This window comes from Triturus cristatus, chromosome 10, assembly GCF_964204655.1.
Source record: "Triturus cristatus chromosome 10, aTriCri1.1, whole genome shotgun sequence".
NCBI lineage: Eukaryota > Metazoa > Chordata > Amphibia > Caudata > Salamandridae > Triturus > Triturus cristatus.
Window position 1 is genome coordinate 378,068,926 of NC_140593.1, and position 6,000 is coordinate 378,074,925.

General features: G+C 47.0%; 1 long non-coding RNA gene across 1 annotated transcript in view; it reads right to left on the bottom strand.

Moving 5' to 3' along the window:
* The window catches only part of LOC146789461 (uncharacterized), a 155,651-nt gene extending 149,890 nt beyond the window's left edge, over positions 1 to 5,761 (bottom strand). Inside the window, exons 1-2 of the long non-coding RNA XR_014970100.1 lie at positions 5,629 to 5,761; positions 5,011 to 5,157 (exon numbers count right to left, since the gene is read on the bottom strand). This is a non-coding gene — a long non-coding RNA (uncharacterized LOC146789461). The remainder of the gene's footprint in view (positions 1 to 5,010; positions 5,158 to 5,628) is intronic.
* Positions 5,762 to 6,000: the final 239 nt, after the last annotated feature.

The window sequence follows — 6,000 nt, forward strand, 5'->3', positions numbered from 1 at the left end:
ATTTCTTAATTGGAGTATCGGTGTTGCCACTCTCTCCACTCTTATTAACCTCGCAAGGAGTGCCCCCATCCTATTCCCTTCCATATGGAGTTGTTGCATATATGCTCTGTATGTCAATTTTTCTAACCAGCGCCATGATTCTAATAGCTCCTCCCGGGCTGTATTCCATTTAACCAAATATTGGGGTGTAATGTGTAAGGTCTCTTCCACCTTCTTCAGCTGTCTTTCTTGAGTTTGTATATCCCTTTCTAGTTGCTATCGTACCCCATATGTTGTCCTCATGCACAGCGCCGTATGACCACCTTCATAGCTTCCCACTCCGTTGATCTGTTAGACGCTGTTTCCCAGTTTTCCTCAAAATAGTGTTTTATGGCCTCTGAAATGACTGTAGCATAGGGTGGGTCTGTCAGCGCCTCAGCCCGGAGGTGCCATAATGGTATAGCCAGACGGCCCTCACCACTCTTCAAGGTCAACAGGACCGGCAAATGATCATACAGATACCGGGGCAGATAGGACACTCCATCTACCACAGCGGACAGTTCGAGGGTAAGACAACAGTGATCTATGCAGCTGAATACATTGGGTGCAGGGGTGTGACAGGTAAATACTCTTTTTAATGGGTTACGTGCCCTCCATTCATCTTGAAGATGCATGCCTTGCATTATAGGCATCAGCGATGGTAATATTAGAGATTTTGTGTTATTCCTCGGGTGTTCCTTATCCAGTGTTGTATCAAAAACACAGTTAAAATCCCCAGTGAGGATAACCTCTGTGCCCATGTATGGTGTCGCTGTCTTTTGGAGCGCCGGAAAGAAATCGGGGCAATCTGAGTTAGGGGCATAGACATTTATAATGCATAATTTCCTTCACTCCTATTTTCCATGCAAGATGGCATATCTCCCTTCTGGGTCTAGCACATGATGGAGGTGTTGAAAGGGGGTCCCCGGTGCCACCCATATAAGTGCACCCCGTGCAAATCCTGAATATGAAGTGGCAAAGAGCGGTCCCCTCCATCTCTTACGCACACTTGAGACCGTATCCCCCCATATCTGTGTCTCTTGCAAGCAGGCTATCGTCGTTCTGTAGCATTTCAGGAAGGCATGTATCCAGCATCTTTTTTCCAAGCCTGCCATTCCTCGTACATTCCAAGTAATAATCTTCATTATTTTGCTGCGATTTGTCAAACATCTTCCGCCTCATTCTACCCTCGCCCTCCTTGAGAATGCTCACTTCAACCTCTCTGGGTTTGATTTCGAGACCGGGTTCATAGACACAACAGTATTAACTTCTCTCAACATTTTATAACACAACCAACCTAACATTCCCCTCCTACCTCCCTCCCCCTGGGAAGACATGTAAGTCCTGTTGCCATTTTTGTAACTGAAACAACAACTAGCACATGCCTTCCCATTACCCACCCCCCCAACAATCAACTTTATCTTGAATCCATATCTCTAGTTGTTGAGTTCTGTGCTCATCACCTTTAACTAACTTGGGTGTACCTATATGTGTCTCTTTAAGTTAGGGGCATATGTATCAAACGATTTTGGATTCGCAAAAAAACAGCGTTTGCGAATACAAAATTGCAAAATGAGATGTATGAGCCATTTTCGCATCGCATTATTAAGGAATCGCTAATTTTGAGATTCCTTAATTTTGCGTAAGCATTTAAGGAATCGCTAATTGCGATTCCTTAAATGCTATGTAACACGCACCCAAGTTGTGCGATTTCACCTTAAGAAATCGCAAATTACCACCAACTTCAAGCTGCCGGGGTGCGAGGTGACGCCTCAAGCTCCCCACCCGAAGCCCATCCTCTGATTGGGGGGGCCACTTTCCCCTGGCAGCCCGACTTCCATGTTAAAGATATTTTCTTGTGCACATGAAGAGCTCCACCATCCCACACTATCCTCATTCTAATACTTTTACCACCCCTGTGAAGTCATAGTCTTTGGCCTCTTATCTGTACTTTTGACTCTTTGCTCTTTCTCTCCCAGTTCATTTATGACCACTCCCTGAGCCGCCAAGTTCTGCTGTGTATTACTGTGACGCCTCTTCGGACTCCGGTACCGTCTCCAGTCCAAGGCCTGCAATGTCACATCAGGTCAGTCCCAGATCCGCCCCGGATTGCTGACTCTCCCTTGCTGCTGATGTTGTTTGTCTTTCGTCGTTCCTGAGTTTGTTGCCTGGTCGCCGACATTCTGGTTGATCCCGTGGATGGGACCAGACAGGTCTTCGCTTCGCTCCTAGTGTCCAGCCATTCACTCGCTTTATTTGCATAGAAGAAGAACAAGGTACGCCCTGCACTCTCCACTCATAACTCTGCTGGAAACATGAGACTGTATTTTAAGTTTAAATCACAGAGCCTCCGCTTGACCTATATGAATGTTTCCCTTTGGTCCTGGACGCATTGGGTATAATCTGGGTAAATTGAAATGGGATGACCCTCGTACAGCATCTGACCTGCAGTGTGGGTGGCCTGCTGGATCTCGTTGCGTTCTCTATAATTAAAAAACTAGCGATAATGGCCTGAGTAGGTGTGCCCGGCTGTGGCGGGGGGGCCAATACACTGTGTGCTCTTTCCAAATTAAAAGACTTGGAAAGTCTCTTTGGGGCAAACACCTTGACTATCGAGTCTTCCTGGAAGTTCCATTGAGGGGCCCTCAGCCTTTTCTGTGAAACCTATGAATCGCAGGCTATTCCATTGCAAACGCCCTTTGAAGTCCTCGGCCTTCTCATCTAGCTGTATTACTTCCTTTTGAGATCAACTACAGTGGCGCTGAGGTTGCGTATTTCCTTCTGTAATGTTGTGCTCTGGTGGCCACTCTGTCTCCCACTTTTCATAGGTCACATCGCAATAAGTTCACATCGATGGCGACTGCATCGATTCTGTGGACCATATCATCCCTTGTCGATTGGATTGCTTGCATCAGATTTACCAGCGAGCGAGAGACTTTGATTCCCCGTACTGTTGGGGCCTCACCCCAGTTTAAACTCTCCTCTCTGGCCTCTGGACCTTGGGGCAATGGTTGAGCATTATTGGAAATTTTATTAGTTTGCAATATAATGTCCCTCTGCTCTGTTCCCGGTCTCGCTGTTCTATCCGCAGTCTTTTTGCTTTTTTGTGTTGTTTACCTACCTCAGTTCAGATGGACTTCCCAGTGTTTTTCCTGTGTCTCCCCTTAGTTCCTATTTTCCACTCTCCAGCACTGAGCTCAGGAAGGCAGAGTCTGGTTTCCTCCACGGGCCTTCCAGGTCCGCCCATGTCACCCATGGCATTTAGCCCAGAGCCCTGCTTGCAATACAAGTCTCTCTCCATTGCTCCTGCGTGTTGTTTTTGCTTTCCTTTCGTGACCGTCTCCTGGAGCCTTCTACCATGCTTACCGATCTTCCTATGGTTCCCCGGCTATCTGGTAGGTTCCTGTGTGCCTCCGGCCCACCCATCTCATTTCTCGTGCTGGCTCCTTACCCTTGAGGTGTGTTTGCCCCTGGACCTGCTCTTCGTTCTCCCTCGTCAATGTCTGCCAGCCCATGGTTTTGATCAGGCCCTCACGTCACTCAAAGGCCACCAGTCAGAGTCGGAGTCAGAGGCAAGCCCCCAGGTCCCGCAGCCCCTCTACAACAGCACCTAGGCTATGGTGCCACCTCAGCACGGATCCCGGACCTCAGGTCTGGATCGGAGCGGGTCCGCCCTTGGCTCCCGTGGTCTTGCAGCAACTTTACAATCAGCAGGCGATTCTGGGCTCTCCCCAGGTTCTTCCGCTCCACATTCCCTCTTGATCGTTGCTCGTTTTTCCATTTCCCGAGCTTCTCCTTTTCCTGCTGTTTCTTCGGATCACGGGGGTTTTTAAGATGGCGCTTCGCGTCTCCCCGAGGCGTCCTCTTATAGCCTACTGTTCTCAGAGTTGTCGGCACCTTTCTGCTGTCTCACTTCACGGGTGGGAACAGGTGTTAGTGCCCGCCTCAGTTTGACTGTTTTATAAACAGGATATTTTAGGAGGCGGGTAGATTATCGGGCTGCCAGAGGGAGCTCCGACAAAAACGTCTACGCGGCCATCTTGTTAGGCCATGCCTCCACTGTGGCGCTGTTTGTGTAATTTGGAGATGAGCACAACAGTTGTTTATTAGTTTAGTATACATTAAAAAGGACTGACACTGCCTCCCAAGCCAATCTTATAACTTTGAAGGCCTGGAATAGTCACACCTGTAGGAGTATGATGGTCAATAGTTGTGGTATTACTGGCACTGCACTGGAGTGGGCAATGGGTGGTGCAAGCTGCAGGGGCCTCCTGACGAGGACCCTGGCACTTATTATTTTACAAATTAAGCACTGCTTGCCTCTGCCTCTATATGAGGAGAGTTAAAGGTCTTTCTCATAACCTCCAGACATCCCACCTCTCCACACCTTGAGAAAAGTTAGAAAATGTTTAGTTGACACCGACGCACAGTTCTGAGCTTCTGCCAGAAGCACAGCTTCTCTGAATGCTTGTCCTCACAAGAGAGCAGAAAAAACTGTCATGTATGGTTTGGGTATTTATATAATACTTTCAAGACCCTTCCGAGGCACAAAGTATATTTGGATGGTTTAGTTGAGGCTACTGCTGTTTCGCTGCATGTTTGATAGAGAGAGAGTTTTTGTACCTGGCCTATGTGGGAAGAATTCTTGGTGATGTGTGAGGGTTGGAGAGTGTGTGCCAATCATATCTCAACTAACTTGTAGCTGTACTAAAGCATAGTGTGGGCGAAGATACGTGTTGAGATATTTTGAATTGCATATGTGTACCATAATTATCCTATGAGATGAAGGGTTTATGAAGGTCCATCAAATCGTAGGGAAGGCAGAATTCCAAGGATCAACACTCACGCTGTAGTAAAGAGGTTGTGATATATCACCCAGATGTATCGTAGGCACAAGTCGAAAATATTCCAGAAAAAGGGTATGTGGTGACTATACAGAAGCTACAAATGTGCATACCAAGGTGTAATCCAAGAAGTAATCAATATGCATACCAAACATGTTCCCAGACTCCTCAGTCTATTCTTTGCCACCAAGCACCCACAGAGACCACAGTATAGGGTCTATGATGTCTTCCCAGGAAAGGTGAATGTCCAAAGCAAAGATATTTTCAGACACCTCAGAAAATGGTGTATGCTGAACTGAAACAGTGGAGACAAAAATCAGAGTTACCTCATTATAGAGTCTTTGTTGTCCAACCAGAAGCAGTGAAGGCACAAGCACAAGTATATTCCCAAACACTTCAGTAGAGTGCTCCACCCAAATGTAGTGCATGCGCAAAAAGCATATTCACAGACAGCCCATTAAAGTGTATCTGGTGTAACATCCAGAAGCAGTGGTGGTGCAACACAGAGACACCTCAATACCACGTCTAAATTGTCTGCTCAGAAGGATACTCCCAGATACCTTGCAAAAAGGTCCATTCTATACCACAAAAAACCAAGAGCCATCTCAGTTGTTGGTCTATAATGTACCACCATGAACCTACAGACACCTCAGCAGATGCTCTATGTTGCAAGACCAAGAACCAGTAAAAACATATAAGAATATGTTGCCCAGTGGTGGCTGGTAGGAAACGGAGGTGGCGGGGTGAAAAAATAAATTTCACTTACCTCTGTCAATACGCCAAGTCTCTTCCTCATTTATCCCATATGACTGATCTGACCATCACTCCCACACCTCTGAAGGCACTTATGGGATATGTCCACGACTTCCCAAGGTCGGCGCGGCGCTTCTGTGCTCTTGCTTTACTGCTTGCCAAGAGAGAGGTTGCGTTACATTGGGGGGGTAAACATCCACCGAGTGTGAAGGCTTGGCTAAACAGTATGATATATTGTAATATGAATAGCGATCTCTATGGTCAACTACAGCCTCAAACTCCCAGGCCACTACATATCTGAAAACCGTTCCGCTCATATTTGCTTAACTCACAGACCCTAGTGAGCTCACAAACCAGAAATGACACCCAAACGCTGAGCACAGAT